The 16240-nt window shown below is 39.1% G+C and overlaps 1 long non-coding RNA gene across 2 annotated transcripts in view; it reads right to left on the reverse strand.

Annotated features, from left to right (window-relative positions):
- The window catches only part of LOC143695216 (uncharacterized), a 132293-nt gene that overhangs the window by 49855 nt on the left and 66198 nt on the right, over window positions 1–16240 (reverse strand). The window contains exons 3-5 of one of the 2 annotated variants that reach the window (XR_013184277.1): window positions 6865–7011; window positions 5479–5561; window positions 4818–4885 (exon numbers count right to left, since the gene is read on the reverse strand). This is a non-coding gene — a long non-coding RNA (uncharacterized LOC143695216). The remainder of the gene's footprint in view (window positions 1–4817; window positions 4886–5478; window positions 5562–6864; window positions 7012–16240) is intronic. The other variant, XR_013184276.1, reaches the window with a different exon arrangement.

Genomic DNA, 16240 nt, shown 5'->3' on the forward strand with positions numbered 1-16240 from the left:
GGCAGATTACTCATTCAGGATCAAAATACAACTTTGAAATATCTGGCATATGCACTTTTAAAATTCAAAATGTATTAGTAATTAATATTTGGGTTAAAAAGTGTCATCAAAAGTATTTTGATGGGGATTTTAATGAGATAACTCATGACAGTTTAAGATTAATACTTCTGGAAAAGATTATAGTAATTGCACATATATAATTTTCAGATTTTTTTGCAAATACACAAACTGCCACAGAAGCCTCAAGTAAATTGAATTAATACAATTCTTCCCATTGAGAGAGAGAGGAATGGACTTTGTGTACTTTATTCTTCTGTTCTATTTGTGTTATCTTTTGTTTCAATTTAAAATAAAACTTGTTTCAGATGACTCTCATGTAGTGAAACAAGACAAATTTTAGTGTTTCAGTTTTTTGCAGCTATGATTTAGCATTCAAAAAAGCACCTTTACAAACCAACTCATTCTGCTGCATTTTTTAACTTTTGTAAACAGATTGCAGAGAAGGAGCCAATGCAGATCTGGACATCTTGTATGTCATCAGGCACAGCTTTTGAGTTTTTTATTGCATAAGGGATGGATTTCTGACAACACATTTTAAAAATTGCTTCTTATCCAAAAAACGACAGGCAAGAAAATTACTCATGGAGAAGAATCTTTGTTCACTGGGAGCAGAGCCCCCACGTTCTCTGCACTGGCCGAGGGAAGTGGCCGCACATGGAACACCAGACAGATCCCAGGGAGCAAAATCTCCCCAAAACTCCTGCCACAGGGGCTTCCCACTGCAGTTTGTGCTTCTACTCCAGCCCCTGGCCTGGAGAAGGAGCAGAGACACCTGAGCTTTCCCCAGCCAGAGGTCTGTTATTCCCAAGTCTGTCAGTGTAAGAATAAAGTCAGAATTTTAGATACTGGACAGTGCACTAAACCCCACACATGGATTTTTTTTAATAGTTGTTATGCCAGCTGTGTGGATTATGATAGTTACAGAGGATTTTAGAAATTTGTTAGTTTTTCAAGATCATTGATTAAAGAAAGTAATAATAATTAATAAGAGGGAAAGTTTCTTTACAAATGTTGAAGCTCTCTAAGGAGGAGGAAATGTTTGGTAGAAGAAAGTGATCAGTGTTCACTGTGGCAAAGGATGAACAGAGTATTTCAAGGTTTAGTCCCAAGGCATATGAAATACATATATTACATTTTTTATGTAATATAACTTGTATAAAAAACTTACATTTTCTAGCCATTCTAATATTTTCATAGGAAAAAGAAAATTCCACTCACAGACTTTACACAATTCTAAATCAATGCCATCAACTGTATTAAACTTGTCAGGAGGCAGATCCAACATAGCTGAACAGGTGTAATCAGGAAATAAATATTATCATAGAATGATGGGGGAGAAAGGTGAAACTATACTGCTGACAAGTGTATGCTATTCCATAAAAAAATTCTGCTTTTATCTGAAACAATGATCTGAGGACGACGATGCAAAAATTTTTGAAAACATTTAAAAATTCTTACCTGATGAGAATTTGAAAAGACTAGAAAGTCTAATTCAAGCAGCCACGAATACAAGAATACACCATAAAAACTCACACTCACTACTGGCACGTGCAGAATGTCCAAAGTTCCTCCCTGTGTGTTCAGGAGCTCACCTGGAGAACATCCAGCATGAGGTGGTTCCTCTCCAGTGAGTTGATCTTGCCTGACATCTCTGTTCCCTCGTTCTGGATGTCCTGAACAGAAATCCTGTCCCATCTCTCTCCTGCACAGATCTATTACACAAACCCCTCAGCACTTCAGATTCTCTGCAAAACAGACGATTTTGGGGAACAGCACCCAGTTTTGTGTGTTCTGCTCTCCTGCAGGAATGCACAGTCCCTGTGAATGTGTCACTTTTCCCCAGCCTCCATCCACGGTCTCACACACCCAGCAACCCTCTCCTCTGGCAGCTTTCCTTCCTTCCTTCCCAGAACAGAAACCACTCATACATTTTACTCTTTTCCCCAAAATACTGCTACTAATTACAACCCCACCAGTACTTTCTAACTTTGCTAAACTTGCTCTTCTCCAGCAGAGAAAAGACTTTTGACTCCATCTTACCCATTTCCCTTTCACCCTTCACATGGCCTTTAATCCATCTAACAAATTGATTCATATCTGATGGTCACAGGCCTTTTTCTGGACAAACCTGAGGTTTTTTTTTCTGTTTGGATCTTTTGTAAATTCTGTTTCTCTTTCCTGTTGTCTCTTCCCTTCAGATCATCCTGCACAACTCTTACAAATTTGTTCTTTGCATTACATGACATTATTTCAACTATAGATACTGAGTCAAAAAATTTCTCTTTTTGCAATATTTGCAATATTAATAATAATATTTGCAATATTTGAAATATAAACAGCAACCAGTTAAATAGCAACCATCTAAACAGAACTTGAGCTATACAGTGAATAAAAAAGCCTGGTTTGAATTCCTGCACAGTATCTGTTACATCTCTACCAAACAAAAGAATGAGTTGAGTACAAAATGAACCTCTTGTTTTCCAACAAATGCTACTTAGCTTTAGCTCATAACATTAGCTGAGAAGATTAGGCCTATGAAAACTCAATTTTCCCAGTCCAATGGGAATAGTGGAAAATAATACACAACAAAATAATAAAACCAGCCTTGTTTTACTCAAAAGAACCTAACACTGTGTCAACGTCCCCTTCAAGTGATTGATGAAGTAATATGGAGCTACACCAAAACAGGGGCTGGCTATCATTTAGAAAAACAAACACGTTGGAGTCAGCCAAGGAAACAATTGTACAGATAAAAACCCCAAAGCACTGACAAGGCAAAGAACACAATTCAGTCCAGAAAAAGGAGAAGTGCAGAGATAGCAGTGGGGTTCCATTTGCTGCTGGCTAACCAGGGACAAAGGGCTGACAGGTAATGCACTGGAAAAACACTGAAATTCCAGGCCAAATTCCAGGCCAAAATTCCATCTCAGGTCAAGGCTTTTGCACAGCGAAGAGAAATGGGGTGGGAGAAGGGCCCTGGCTGCAGGGCTTGTGGGGAAATGTTTGCTGTCCCAGAAAACACAGCCTCTGCTTCCGAGGGACCTTGGAAGAGTCACCAGGGCTGAAGGTGTGAGCTCCAACAGGATTCCTCAGCAGGAGGAATTTTCAGTGAAGTAGCCCTTAGGAGAAGTGTGGACCCCAAAAAGAATTTTTAAAGAATATTTTTAAAGAAACTAGAAATGTCTCCTGAAGTTTTTAATACAGATCTGATCTCTTACAAAAGGTTTCACTGAATTTTCACCTGCATTTGTAAGAATCTGCCTTCTAACTTTTGTAGCTTGTTTATTGAATGGATAGCTTTGGTTCAGCACTCCAAAATCTATGGAAATGGATGCCTGAATTCCTAAAAGCTGCTGTTAGACACACCTGCATTTGTCACAGCCTGACAGGCAGGAGCACACCTGGACAATCGTCACGGCTAGAGATGGCAATGGCTGATTGGGTAATCCAGAGGAGTGGGGACTCCACAGCATTTCATATAGTTTTCCCTAATTTTGTATGCTGCCACATGGATATTTCACTTCTGCCAGGTCACAAGAGTGTTTGAGCTCTTTCCTGATTAACTTCATGGTTTACATTTGCTCATAGGTTCCGAGATGAGTGTGCAGTGCTGTGGGACCCTGAATCTCCCCAGAGTACTGCAGTGTCCTTGAAAGGTTTTGTTACCGGAGACAAGAAATTGAACCTGAAAGGAATATGGTCTGTAAAGAACACAACAGAACCACAGACTCAGAGAAGCACCTGGAAGAGAAAGGGAACAGTGTGCTAATTGTATTTTAGGAGAAGTGATAGAAGTTATGAAGCCAGGCAGATCAAATCCGAAGGAGGGACAAAGGCAGAGGGGACAGCAGCTGTGAGGGGCTGACAGAGACAAGGATCTTGTGCTGAGGCCCCAGGTTGTCAGACTCCCAAGTTAGCTTAAAGGTCACCTGTGAAAGATAGCATTTCAAAGGGCAAATATTACAAGGTTGCCCTCTCTGCTCCTACAGCTGAATTAGGCCTCCAAGAGATGGACTTTGAAGGATGGCACTCCAGGGCTCTGCCTCTTCTCTCCCATCATTTGTCTCTGTTATAAGACAACACTTTATATATTTACTTCAAGATCAGCAATGCAAAGAGCAAGATTACATACAGGGATAAAGAACATGTGCATTTATCATGATAACTATCTCCTACAGAATACCAGAGCAAGAAAATTAGGTTGGGTGAGGCTTTTTGAGACACTGGTAGAATCACTAAAAAAGAGTTTGCCAAGACAGGAAGATTTTACTGTTTGTAAAGGAAATAAAACACAAATTGGCCTGCAAATTCTTATAAAGCATCAATGACAGCTTTTGCAACTGAAGGAGGTACTGCAAAAAATGTTTTTTTATATTTGTAGGAAGCAGCTCATTGAGAATTTGGATATCAAGCAAGTGGAATGGGATGGGAAAGTTCAGAACCTTAAAAAAAGAAACTCAGCAAAATAAAATCTGTTGGTTTTAAGCAGGTAGATCAAATGATGAGCACTCCAAAAGTGAAATACTTGCTGATGTCACGGAGAGAAGCCCACAGAAAGCAGGTCCTGCAATAACACGGGATTACTCTCAGAAGGACACATTGGCAAGTACCAAGAAACACTGAGGTTATCAGAGCAAAAAAAGAAGTTGTGCTGTGAGCAGGCCAGCAGTGGGAACAGTGGCTCAGCAGTTCCAGATTCAATGGCATCACCAACAAATGACAATTATGGGCTAAAACCTTCAGCTTTGTGCACCCACCTTCACTCCATGGCCAGGCAGGGATGGGACTGCCACAAATATTATCAAGAAAGAGGTGAAATCTCAGCCTAGAATGGAGAAATAAGAGGTCAGGAAGCATTGACTAAAACAGACCCTTTCAAATTAGCAGGAGCTGATCATCTGCCAGCTGGAAAACTCTTTCACAGGGTCTCAGGGCAAGTACTGGTGTCTGAGAGGACAGAGAAAGGACAAAGTGCTGCAAAACTGACAATATCAATCACATATATTGACTAGAAATGAACAGGAAAAGGGAAGGGGAACTGGGAATTGGAGTCTGTAGTCCATAATTGGACATTACTTGTAAATGCTGAAAATAAGGAAATAAGGGACAACAAAAACAAAAACAAACAAACAAAAAAAACCAAAACCAAACAAAAAAACAACAAAACCCAAAACCAAAAACAAACAAAACAAAACAAAACAAAACAAAACAAAAAAACAACAAAACCCCCCCCCAAAAAAAAACCCAAAAAACCAGTGCAAGGACAATTCACCTTGTTTCATTTTGCAGATCATTTCTTTACTAACTATGACTTAAAAATGAAAAAATTAAGTAAATCTAGGAAAAAGCTCTGACTTGAGATACTTGCAAACAGATCTTGGGTTTCTAAAGAAGAATCTTTGAAAAATGAAACTTTACCCTAGTAAAATGGAAGTGCTTTAGCTGAGCACTAGAGACGAAAATTTACAGGATGTGCCAGGGACCTCAGATGAAGCCATTCCCTGTGGGAAAAAATTTGCACTGTATCACAAGACAAAATTCCTCAATTAAGATTAATGTAATTCTAAAAGAATTCTCTAATTCTTCAGTGTAAATTTAAGTACATTTTTGCATTGCAAAGTGACAAAAATCAAAATGACATATAGATACCAGAAAATTGGATTCTTAGTCCAGAAGATCTTTCTAATTGTAAATTTTCTATTTAACATGGATATAATTCCAAAAATATTTCTAATCTAATATTACAACTACTGTAAAAGAAAGCTAGGAAAAGAGGCTGGTCCAGGACAGTGTTTTAAATAAGCAAATCTGTATTTAGAGAAGAGAGAATTTGGCAAATGATCAGATCAAGAGCTATCCTCATCTAAGGCAAAACCCTTCCCTACTCCAAATCTCCTGACTGGTATTTCTTCTTTTCACACCTATTTCCATTCAGCACCTTGGAAAATTCTTCTAAGTCCAAGAAAAATATATTGTGCTTAAGCAACTCCTGCCTTGCACTAATCTTCTGGCTTCATATTTGCCATCTTTCTGCACTACCCAGAGTGTGCTTAGTCTGCAAGAGTAGCATGGAAAATTTTTAATTCTCTTGAAATACCTGGCACTGAGCAACGTCAGGTGAAAGAAATTTAATTTTGTGGAATATCATTTGGCTTTGATACAATTTACCCTACCTTGTACACTAACTCCAAATTGAAAATCAGGTTTTTTTTGTCTAAGACCCCTTCTTCAAAAAAATTAAGCTGTGGACAAGAAACCCTCTTTCTGTGTTTTCTCACAGGTGTAGTCATTGACACCTGAATATTTGTCCCCTCATTTTAGGATATAAACAGCTTTGTTATTAACCCTCAGAGTTTCTGACCTTGCTGCTTTTGTGAAATAATAGTGCGAGAGTGGAATTTTCTTCCAAATGAAATGTTTACTCTATAAAGCTGTAACTGCTATATTGCATTGTATTTTTATGTTTATTGTTATGAAATGATGTTATTTGTAAGTATAATTCTGTAATAAAAACAAAACAAAGATTGATGCTGAAAGAGAATGAAATTTCAGAACATGCTATAAAACTAATCTAATACTGGAAAATCATAAAAAAGTGCAATTACTCTATTTACAGGTGAAAAGGAAAAACAACTGCATACATAAAAATAAAAGCTTTACTTTTATAGTAAGAAGCTTATGAACATTGAAATGAAAGTGAAATCCTCTTACAAACAAAAGGGTTAATCTTAATTGTGCATCAGTTTTGGCTATAACAGGAACATTATTTTAATGCTGTAAAACCTGTTTTTTACTCAAAAGTACCTTTGCATAATGAATGTTGTGGCTGGTGCAGAATTTGCCTGAGTCTTTCCACATAAATCAAACTGCAGCCAAACTCCTTTTGTTTTGCAGAGCTGATGTTCAGTCACAATATTCTCTTTGGTGCCATTCTGGAAGTACCAGTTCCTACTGAAGAAAGATCAGATTTTAAAATCCACCCATAAAATATATGTGCAGCCTTCAGAAACATCAAAGGATGGGGCAAAAAGATAATTTGGGATGGGGCCAGTTGGAGCCACAGAATTACGTGTGATGGGTGGAAGGGACAAGGAGAATTTGTCTCTGATTATTCCTGGTTTATCCTAGAAAACCTCTAACACATCTGGGAAGTTCCTGGGGAACAGGTACATCTGTAAAAAACACAATCCACAAGAAACATTAATGTTTGCTGTTCTGGCAATGTCTCCAGTTTTGAGTGGAATGGGTCGAAATTTCCTCCTTGTCAGAGGAGCTACTTTGAGAGAGTTTCAGGGTGATTTGTTGCAGTTTAGAAGACAACAGTGAAACCAACCTGGTGATTTTGCACCCCTGTCCTCCAAGGATGAGGAAAATGTCTCCATGTGACACAATATTTGTAATCCAGGGAAGAGATAAATTTGGAAAGCAAAGTGGCATGTTGGTAAAAAGGTGACTTCCAAGTCTCAACCCTTCTCAATGGAGCGTTCTTGTATGGAATAAAGGAAAGACATAAAAAGAATTTACCTTTAATTTACCCTCAGCCTGCCTATACCAGAACTAAAAATCCCAACAACTCCTGTGCAGAATTTCCTGAGTTTTTTGTACCAACATCTGAAGTATCCATCAAACACTGACTTCTACAACAACAAAAGTGCTGTTGGTATAGCCAAAGAATTTATTTGCAAGGGAAGATCACATCCCCCAAAATCAGACACTCCATGCTCCTTTTGGAATTTAATGTGCAAAAAGAGAAGAAGGAGCCATATTAATCCAAAGCAAAATGGAAAAAGCCCGTGGAAAGAGCTACTTCCTGAGCTATAGTAATTAAAAGCCTTGACATATCTATGAAAGAAGGGCTTGGATAATCTTTATTATACTGTAAGCAAGGCAAATGGCAGATTGATATCCCTTGGCACAGGAATACGCTACTAAATATTTGAAGACAAGCTGTGACTTCAAATATCACATCCAACTGCAACTTTAATTTTTTTTTTGCAGAAAAAGCAACTCATGCTGAGGAAGATATGGCTTATTTGAAACTTATTTACTGTCATAACAGATGGTGAAGACTAGAGAGAATATAAATGAAAAATATGGGGGCCCAATAAATGTCAAGGCTCCCAACTTGGTTTGTAAAATTAAAAGAAAAAAAAAAGAAATCAGCTATATCTATGCAAGATACAAAAACTTAACAGAATAGATTAGCTTTTTAACATCTTGGAAATAACCATTTTTCTGCCCACACAACGTGAGATCAAAAATTGCATTGATTTTACAGTCACTGCCATCTTGAAAAAGTTATACAGCATGATCTATGCAGAGTTACCATTGTTCAAAGCTCCTTTTCAGGCTTTACCCCCAAAATTCTGGTAGATTATGACAATTTCATCAATTATATCCACAATAGCCAAGATGATTTCCCATGAACCCATGGAAGGGTCGGAGCTTTGTTGGCTGTGTTTGCAACCCTGCAGCCACAGCCTGAGGCAGGAGGTCAGAGCTTGAGCCAGAGCCACAGATCCAGGCCCTTCTGTTGATGGGGAATTTTTCAAGTCTGGGGTTCTCATTTCTAAACTAAACAAAATTTAAAACCAGCAAATCTGCAGGACAAGATTATTCCTTATGCTCGGTAATAAAATATCTTTTGTCCTCACCTCAACCTCTCTTAACTTCAGGGAGAACTGAGCACTCAGGACCAGGAAAAGCATCTGGCACCCCACAAAATGTCCTTTGGAATCTCTTCACAGAGGAGGAGCGTGGCATGATGAATCCATCCCTGCTTTCTAAAGTGTGCAGGTGAACAAGGAAACACAAAGGAAGGAGCAGCATCCCTTCACCTGTGCTGGAAAACTGCATTTGGGCAGCTCCTGGAGCCATCATTGCCTTGGCAATGCCTCTGCTATTGAGAGAAAACAAACTTGAGAGGCAGAGCTGAACCAAAATGACATTAATGAAAATCTGAAATAAATTCTTAATGTGAAGTTACATAATGAAGCTCAGCCTGTCTTCACCTCACTGGAAAAAGCTTCCACGGTGACACTGTGTCATGAATTGACACTGCAGTTCACAGCAGAGCACAAAGCCAACAGCAAAAAATAGATTTTATTCTATATTTAGCTCCTCTTGTGCTGTCTTATGTCACCTAGGTGACTGGAAAACACACCACTAATGCAATATTTCATTCATTAAATACTGCACAGCTTTTACATTTTACTTTAAATCTAGCAATGAATTTCAGAACGTGGTAAGAAATGTAACATTAACTATCAAATAAAGGCACAAAGAGAAATAAGGTAGTGAGTATATTTTTATACAGTTTTTCTTAATGAAAAACAAGGAAACATACACAAAGTCCTGGAGTTTTTCATGCTGCTACCTTTTATGTTTTCTGTGCATTGTATTTGAATGCTCTCCTCTTGATTATGTTCTCTGAAACACTTGTTTGAAGTAAGATACTTTATTTTAATAAGTGGAACAAAGCTTTGAATAGCTTGGTTCAAAAAACAGTTTTAAATGAAAGGAGCTGTTGCTAAGCACAGGGATCTTTGCCAAATACTTTTTAAATGGTTTATTGTGCCCTAGCAATCCTGAGATTAAAAACATCTCTTGAATTACAATGACACATCAAAAAATAAAATTAATGTGGGGGTTTTCATTACAAGAACTGAGCCTCTGTGTGTTATTCTTTCCATTAGATAAGAAAGAAACATACTGTGGTACATTGTTTTTGCTGTCAGAGCGAGCTTTTAGGCAAATATACACTATCACACTACATCCCTCATGGATTCAATCATGCACTCTACAAGTTCTCCTATTAATTTAACTTAATGCTCAGGATTTAAGGGATAGACTGTATATTTTCACATATTTTTCTGCTCTGGGGAGGAGTTATTTTTAGACTCCATAAGTCTTCATCAGAATCAGATCACATTGACTCATCCCGCTACAATATGAGCAATGGGATTGCCTCACTCTGTAATAAACACTTAATTTTCCACTGCTCTTGTGACGTTACAAAACAAGTGTTTGACCAAGATCTGGTGCTGCAACGCTGCAGAGCACGTAGATCTCATTGCCAGTGAGAAACCTGAGCAGACAGTGCAGGATGTTTTAGGGAAAAACACAATCAATAGCATTTCCCAGCTAATACAGGTGTCTAAAACAGTGCTCTGAGCAGTGCTGCCCTCAGAGAGCACAAATTGTGATTTAGAACAGGGAAAAAGGAAGTAGAAAACCCAGCAGAGAGAAGAGCTGCTAATTGATTTTAAACCAAACTCAGTTTCCACACCTTGAAATCTTATTTCACTTTGTATCTGGGGGCTGTGAACAGCAAAAAGCCAAAGCTGCAGATATCTCACACTGCATTGGAAAGCAGCCCATGAGGATTGTTGGGATTTTCCTGTAAATCACCAACTCCTCTGTTTTACCCAACATCTCCCAAGCTGCCACTGGCAGCACAAGCCCCTTGCCAGATAACACGAGCACCCTGGTACTGCAGGGCTTTAGCCCACAGGTTTTGTGTCTCAGGAAAAATTAAAATATTCGTCTGCAAATTATAGATTACAGCAAATTAAACCAAAACACATTGTACATATAAAACTGAGCCAAATCTGACCTAGGAAAATTGGCAAGCACAAGAATGACTGGAACAAGTGGGTCGGACTATATTGGTGCTGTTACTCACAGATGTAACACCTCAAATGACAAAGGCAAACATAGAAAACTTAAAGAATTTGCAGTGAAATCCTGCCACTTCCATACATTTTCTTGGACAGTCCACTATGAAGATACATATTCAGTTTTTTTAAAGCTCAGAACATTTCTTTCACAAAGAATTTTAGTGGCTGTCCCACACTGTCACACTCTTAAGAGAATCTGCACCTCCAGGTAGACAGCTTTTTTAATTCCCATCTGAAATGGGAAATAAATAAAATAAAAAATAAACATTAGTAATAATAATAAAATAAAAAAATAAGAGGAACAAGTCAAGAAGAAAACCAAGGTCACCTCCTCAAGCTGGCCATGGATTCCTTGTTCTCCAAGCTGGCACAAATTCTTGGAATTTCAGTGAGGACCTAGACTGGCCAGAAAAGTGCAGAAGGTTATTTCCTACTCCTAAAGGCACAGGAGTGAACTTGGAGAAAATGTCTTGGAAAAGACAGATATTAAAGATGCCAGATATTGATCAAGTCAGGAAAGACCTGTACAAAATCGTACTTTTAAGACAGGATGAGTTTCCACCAGAGACACTCCATGGCTCTGATGTTCCTCCTCCAGGAGATCCCTAATGAATCCACACATAATCAGGGTAATCAGGGGTCTCTGCCTCCAGTCACACAGGACCAGGACCTGTGTTTTAGGATCCTCCACTCCTCAAGCCTGCCCATCTCGTGGGGAGCTCAAAGGCGATGAATGCCACAAGGAAAAACATTCCATAACAGCCCCATTTGATTCCCTGCTCCGATAGGAAATAAAAAATAAAACACTTTAAAAATGAAACAGATCCCTTCAACCTTTGCTGAAAGAAGACCATCACAGTTTATAGTGCTCAAAAGGTGAAGCAGAAATATAAAAAAAGATGAAAACAATTACAAACCTTTGGAAAATATACACTTTTCTGGGTTTTTTTGATAATACCACATAACTCAAAGGGAATACACAGCCTCACATAAAACATCCATCCGCCAGAAAAGGCATTTATTGGCCTCAGAAGCCAGATATCACCTAAAACAAAACACACCATTATTTGGGCAAAGATGAAATGACTCGTCCTGCCGTTGGAACTCTCAGGGAGAGGCACTTCATCACCAGGCAATATTCAATAGCACTGGGCAGGGAAATGGGGCAGCTCTGAGCCTTGGCTCTGCAGCTCTCAGCTCACGGCAGCTGAACCTGCTCACATCCAGTTCTGAGGATTCTTGTTTATTCACGAGGAGAGACATGCAGCATAAAGCAACTCCGAGCTAATCATTTTCTCATTTCCTAAAACATTAATTATGCTAATAATTAAGCCGTTGAGTTTTCATACTGATTGAAGAAGGAATTAGCACAACTGAATAAGCAGTAATTCTCATGGTCAAATTTCCAATAGCCTCCAAAGCACAAGATTCGTTTCTGTGTTTGAATGTCCTTAGGACAAGGATCAGGCTGCAATCTTTCCAGGCATTAATAAACACTTCAGGCTTGTGAATAAAAAAAAAATACCTGTGCAGACTCAAGTGTTTTCAACAAATTGTGTAAATTTTAGATGCATTAGAAAAAATATTAAAGGCAGAGTAAGTGAGAGAAAGCAACTCAGTGATGGTAAAAGCTTAATAATAGCAGATCATCCTCTACCCATGAGCTACCCAAGACAAATCTAAACTAGAAGTGAAGCTTTAGGGGAAAAACATTAAAAAATGGGAAACCATGCAATAACTACTGGGATTACTCAATTTTCAGGAAGAGGTTTCAGTAGGAATTATCCTTATTTCAAGCAGTGTTTAGTTTTATTTTATCTCCTTAAGTAGCATGATAGTTTCTTATTAGGGTACTTGGCTTAGAGCTTATTTTTTAAATTAAATTTCAGTTATAATAAACTCTTGCATAGCTTAAACCAAAATATTCCAGTGGTAGCTTGTAGAAGAAGTTATTTCAATAAAGAAATGCTGTAAGCTCAAAGTTTAATGATTCTCTAATGATGGCTGTGTTGTTTAATTGGAGCAGTTGCTGCAGAGACATTTGTGCTCTTTGGCAATTGCCATTTCTGCTAATGTTCAAGTAAAAGTAAACATGCCTTGGGTTCTGGAACCTCCTTAATCCCTCTGGTAAACAGAACGGGGGAATTTTGAAATGAGTAAAAAATGGGATTAATTTTCAGTTTTTAGTCAATGAACTGAAATCTCTGCTAAAATTATCCATATTCCAGTATTTTCCACCAGGCATGCCCTTTAGAGCCATTCCTTCCTTCTGACCTCTTCTGTGACATGATCTTATTTCTGTGGTCCCAGGGTTGGTGTGAGACAGCAGGTGGCAGAACCACCCAGGATCTTCATTCTACTAATAAGCTTGGAAGTTGAAAATACTGGATTTTAGGAAAACATTTCAATCTAATTTTCACAGAAGCTTTTAAATAGATGGAGTTTAAACCAACAGTCTTCCTCACTGAAAAAGCAAAATAAACCAGATCATCCACATTCAAAATCACTAAATTATTTCAAATATTTCCCTTAACCCACACTCCCCAGTGAAGCAAAACCCTCCTGCAGTCTTTCCACACATTATTCTCTTCTGCTTAGTTGCTCCACAAAATTTACATCCGCTCAGCTAAAATGATGCCTCCTTATCCGTCTGAATCTTGGACAAATCTTTTTGAATTTTGCTCTTGTTTTTCATGGCCTGCCGCTGCCTCCCAGCACAGGAACCTAGGTGTGTGCTATGCCTTGGCTGCATGGTCTTTTCTTTTTTCCAGACCATTGGCTTATAAAATGAACAAAATTGGTCCTAATTCTGATCTCCTGTGGCACTCCACTAATCACTTCCCTCTTTCCCAAGCCACTACCCACTCACAAATACCTCCCTTTGATGTCTCAGTAGATAATTTATCTATTCACATACCTCAGCTACTATAAAACATCAAAATTACAGACCTTGCAGATTATTCTTTTGTGTTTTGCTCTATCAACAGATTTCCTAAATGCTAGGAAAATTATTTCTATGGACCCAATTTACCTTGTTACTGCATAGCAATGATTTGTTAAACATAATCAAATTTTTGTGGCTGCCTTTAACTGTAATATTCCAGGTGCCTCCAGTGGGGCCTGGTATAAAAATAAATGGAGTAGGAAAAAAAATTAAAACTCCAAGATCCTTCTGTGCACTCATTTACCAACAGAGCTCAGGTAGAAAACCTTGTAACAAAGACTGTTGAATTTATTAATAGATATATTCTCTGTACCACTATTATTCTTCATGAATCGTTCATCTTTTGTTTTAAAACAATCTGTTAATGAAGGGAGATGCTCTTTCTTATGAGGTCAAAGCAGAGGATGCAGGAGGGAGAATCTGAGTGTTTTCCTTGCACTCACCTGGTCTAATTTCCAGAAGCTCCTGCCCAACATACTCGTAGCTCTTTTCTCACCCAAAATTTACACACTCTAGCAAAGGACAGGACCTGCCTGTGTTTTCACCTAATTTTTCCATCCCTCTCCCAGAAGTGCAGTGACTGTGAAGACTTCAGGGCACTCCCCTGGTGCTGAACTCCATGTAGGGATGAAACATGAGGAATAAATGAAAGTATCCCCCCTGCTCCCACACCCTGGTTTCCCACCCTGGTTTCCCACCCTGGTTTTTCCTGGTTTTGCACCCTGGGATATCTCAGGAAAGTTCAATTTCACTTTTTCTTCATGTGTTCAGTTGGTGGGCAGTGACACTTCCCCCATGGAGCAGCAGAAGTGCGGCACAGACAGAACCAGAGATTTCAGACATTGGAGTGAAGAGCATTGATGGAAAAGTGTGCTCTGAGCTGCTGACATCCTTTAGCTATAAAGCAAAAACAAAAGCAAAATAATGTTTGGAAAAGAATAAAAGCTCTGGTCTATATTTACTCCGTGCTCACAAAATTCATTCTTCCTTTCCCTGGCTAGTCAGAGACATAAAAATTCTATTACAAAAAAAAAAGAGTTTGTTCCAGACCCCATCAAATGTCAGAGACATCCTGATAGCTAAGTGCCAGCACAAGATAAAGATTAATATTATTGGCAGCAACCTCTTTCCCAAGACTTCTGTAAGGAAAAGGGACAGACAATAGCAGGGTAGCCATGCAGACACCTCTTGGCTCCTGCTTTCCCACTGGTGTTTTTTCCAGTGTAAGCTTAGCCCTGAATCCCTTGAATTATTGTCAGAATTCCCATGGATTATAATGATGTGGAATCACCACTTCACCCTTTCACCCCCCCAGCAAAAATATAGAAATAAATAAGGAAAAGGCAATGTCACAGTGCAGAAATGTTATTCTGCATTCCAAACCAGTCCCACACGTTCCTGCAAACACAGTGACTGCATGGATGTTCCTCTCATGCATAAAAAAGATCCTTAACAGGCTGTCTTTACTCACAGGGCCCTTCAACAGGTATTCCCACTTATGTCTGGAAGTGCAATGTATTGTAAACGTGCACACCATCTTATTTTATATTGAAACAGAAACAGATTGTTTCATATAGTTGGAATAACTGATAACAGAAGGCAGAGCCATGCTAATTTATGTTGATCAGGATCTGTGCACATTTTCAAATCTTTGAAGGGAGGCAACTCGAACTGAAGCTGTTATGTCTAAAACCATCACATGGAGCCCAATTGAAGAGAGCTGGAGAAAACAGTTGTGGAGGAAAAAAGATACTTAAAAAAACCAGTTTTTTAAAAAAACCAGTAAAAAAACCATTCTTGTCCACTTTGAAACTGAAGCAAGATTTCTGTGCTGAGACTGAGAAGAAGCCCTGCATTTCCAGCAAGAACAAGTATTAAGGGATAAGATGCAATGAAAGAAGTGATGTGAGCTAAGCCAGAAGCTCTTAAGCCAACATGAATTTAGGAGAGCAAAGCACAAATGTTTTTATGACATAATTAATGTTGGAAATCTGATTTCTTTTAAAGCATTGGCAAAGGATTTCCCCCCACAATTTCTACCCTCAGCATTAATAATCCACCAACCAGAGCTGTCCCAAGGTGGCACTGGGGTTGTGCCACCAGGGTGGGTATGAGAGATTTCCTGCACTGCCCTGGCATTGCCAGAGGTGATTTCTCCATGAGAAACAAGACAACAAATCCATGATGATCAAATTGAAAAAAGAAAAAAAGCCCCAGAGTTATTGTGTGACCTTCTCAGGTGTATCAGAGGGAGAAAGAGAATTACAAAGTCTCCTGGAAAGGGCTGGGGAGAGCCCTGGCAAGAGCTGTGGCTGCTGTGGTGTCAGGGCAGCCTCTGCCCTATCCCTGACCTCCTCCCACTGAGCTCCTGGGGAATTTCCAGGGGTCAGTCCTGGCAAACAGCAAAGGGGGCAGCTGGAGCAGGCTCTGGAACCCAGCCCTGCACCAGGCTGGAGCAATCAGCACAAGAGATAACAGCCAAGCCCATCCTTATCACCTCAGGAGCCCATTCCCACAGGCATGGAGGTCAATGGAAACTGGGCAGCAGCTGCTTCTT

This window comes from Agelaius phoeniceus, chromosome 14, assembly GCF_051311805.1.
Source record: "Agelaius phoeniceus isolate bAgePho1 chromosome 14, bAgePho1.hap1, whole genome shotgun sequence".
Classification (NCBI taxonomy): Eukaryota; Metazoa; Chordata; class Aves; order Passeriformes; family Icteridae; genus Agelaius; species Agelaius phoeniceus.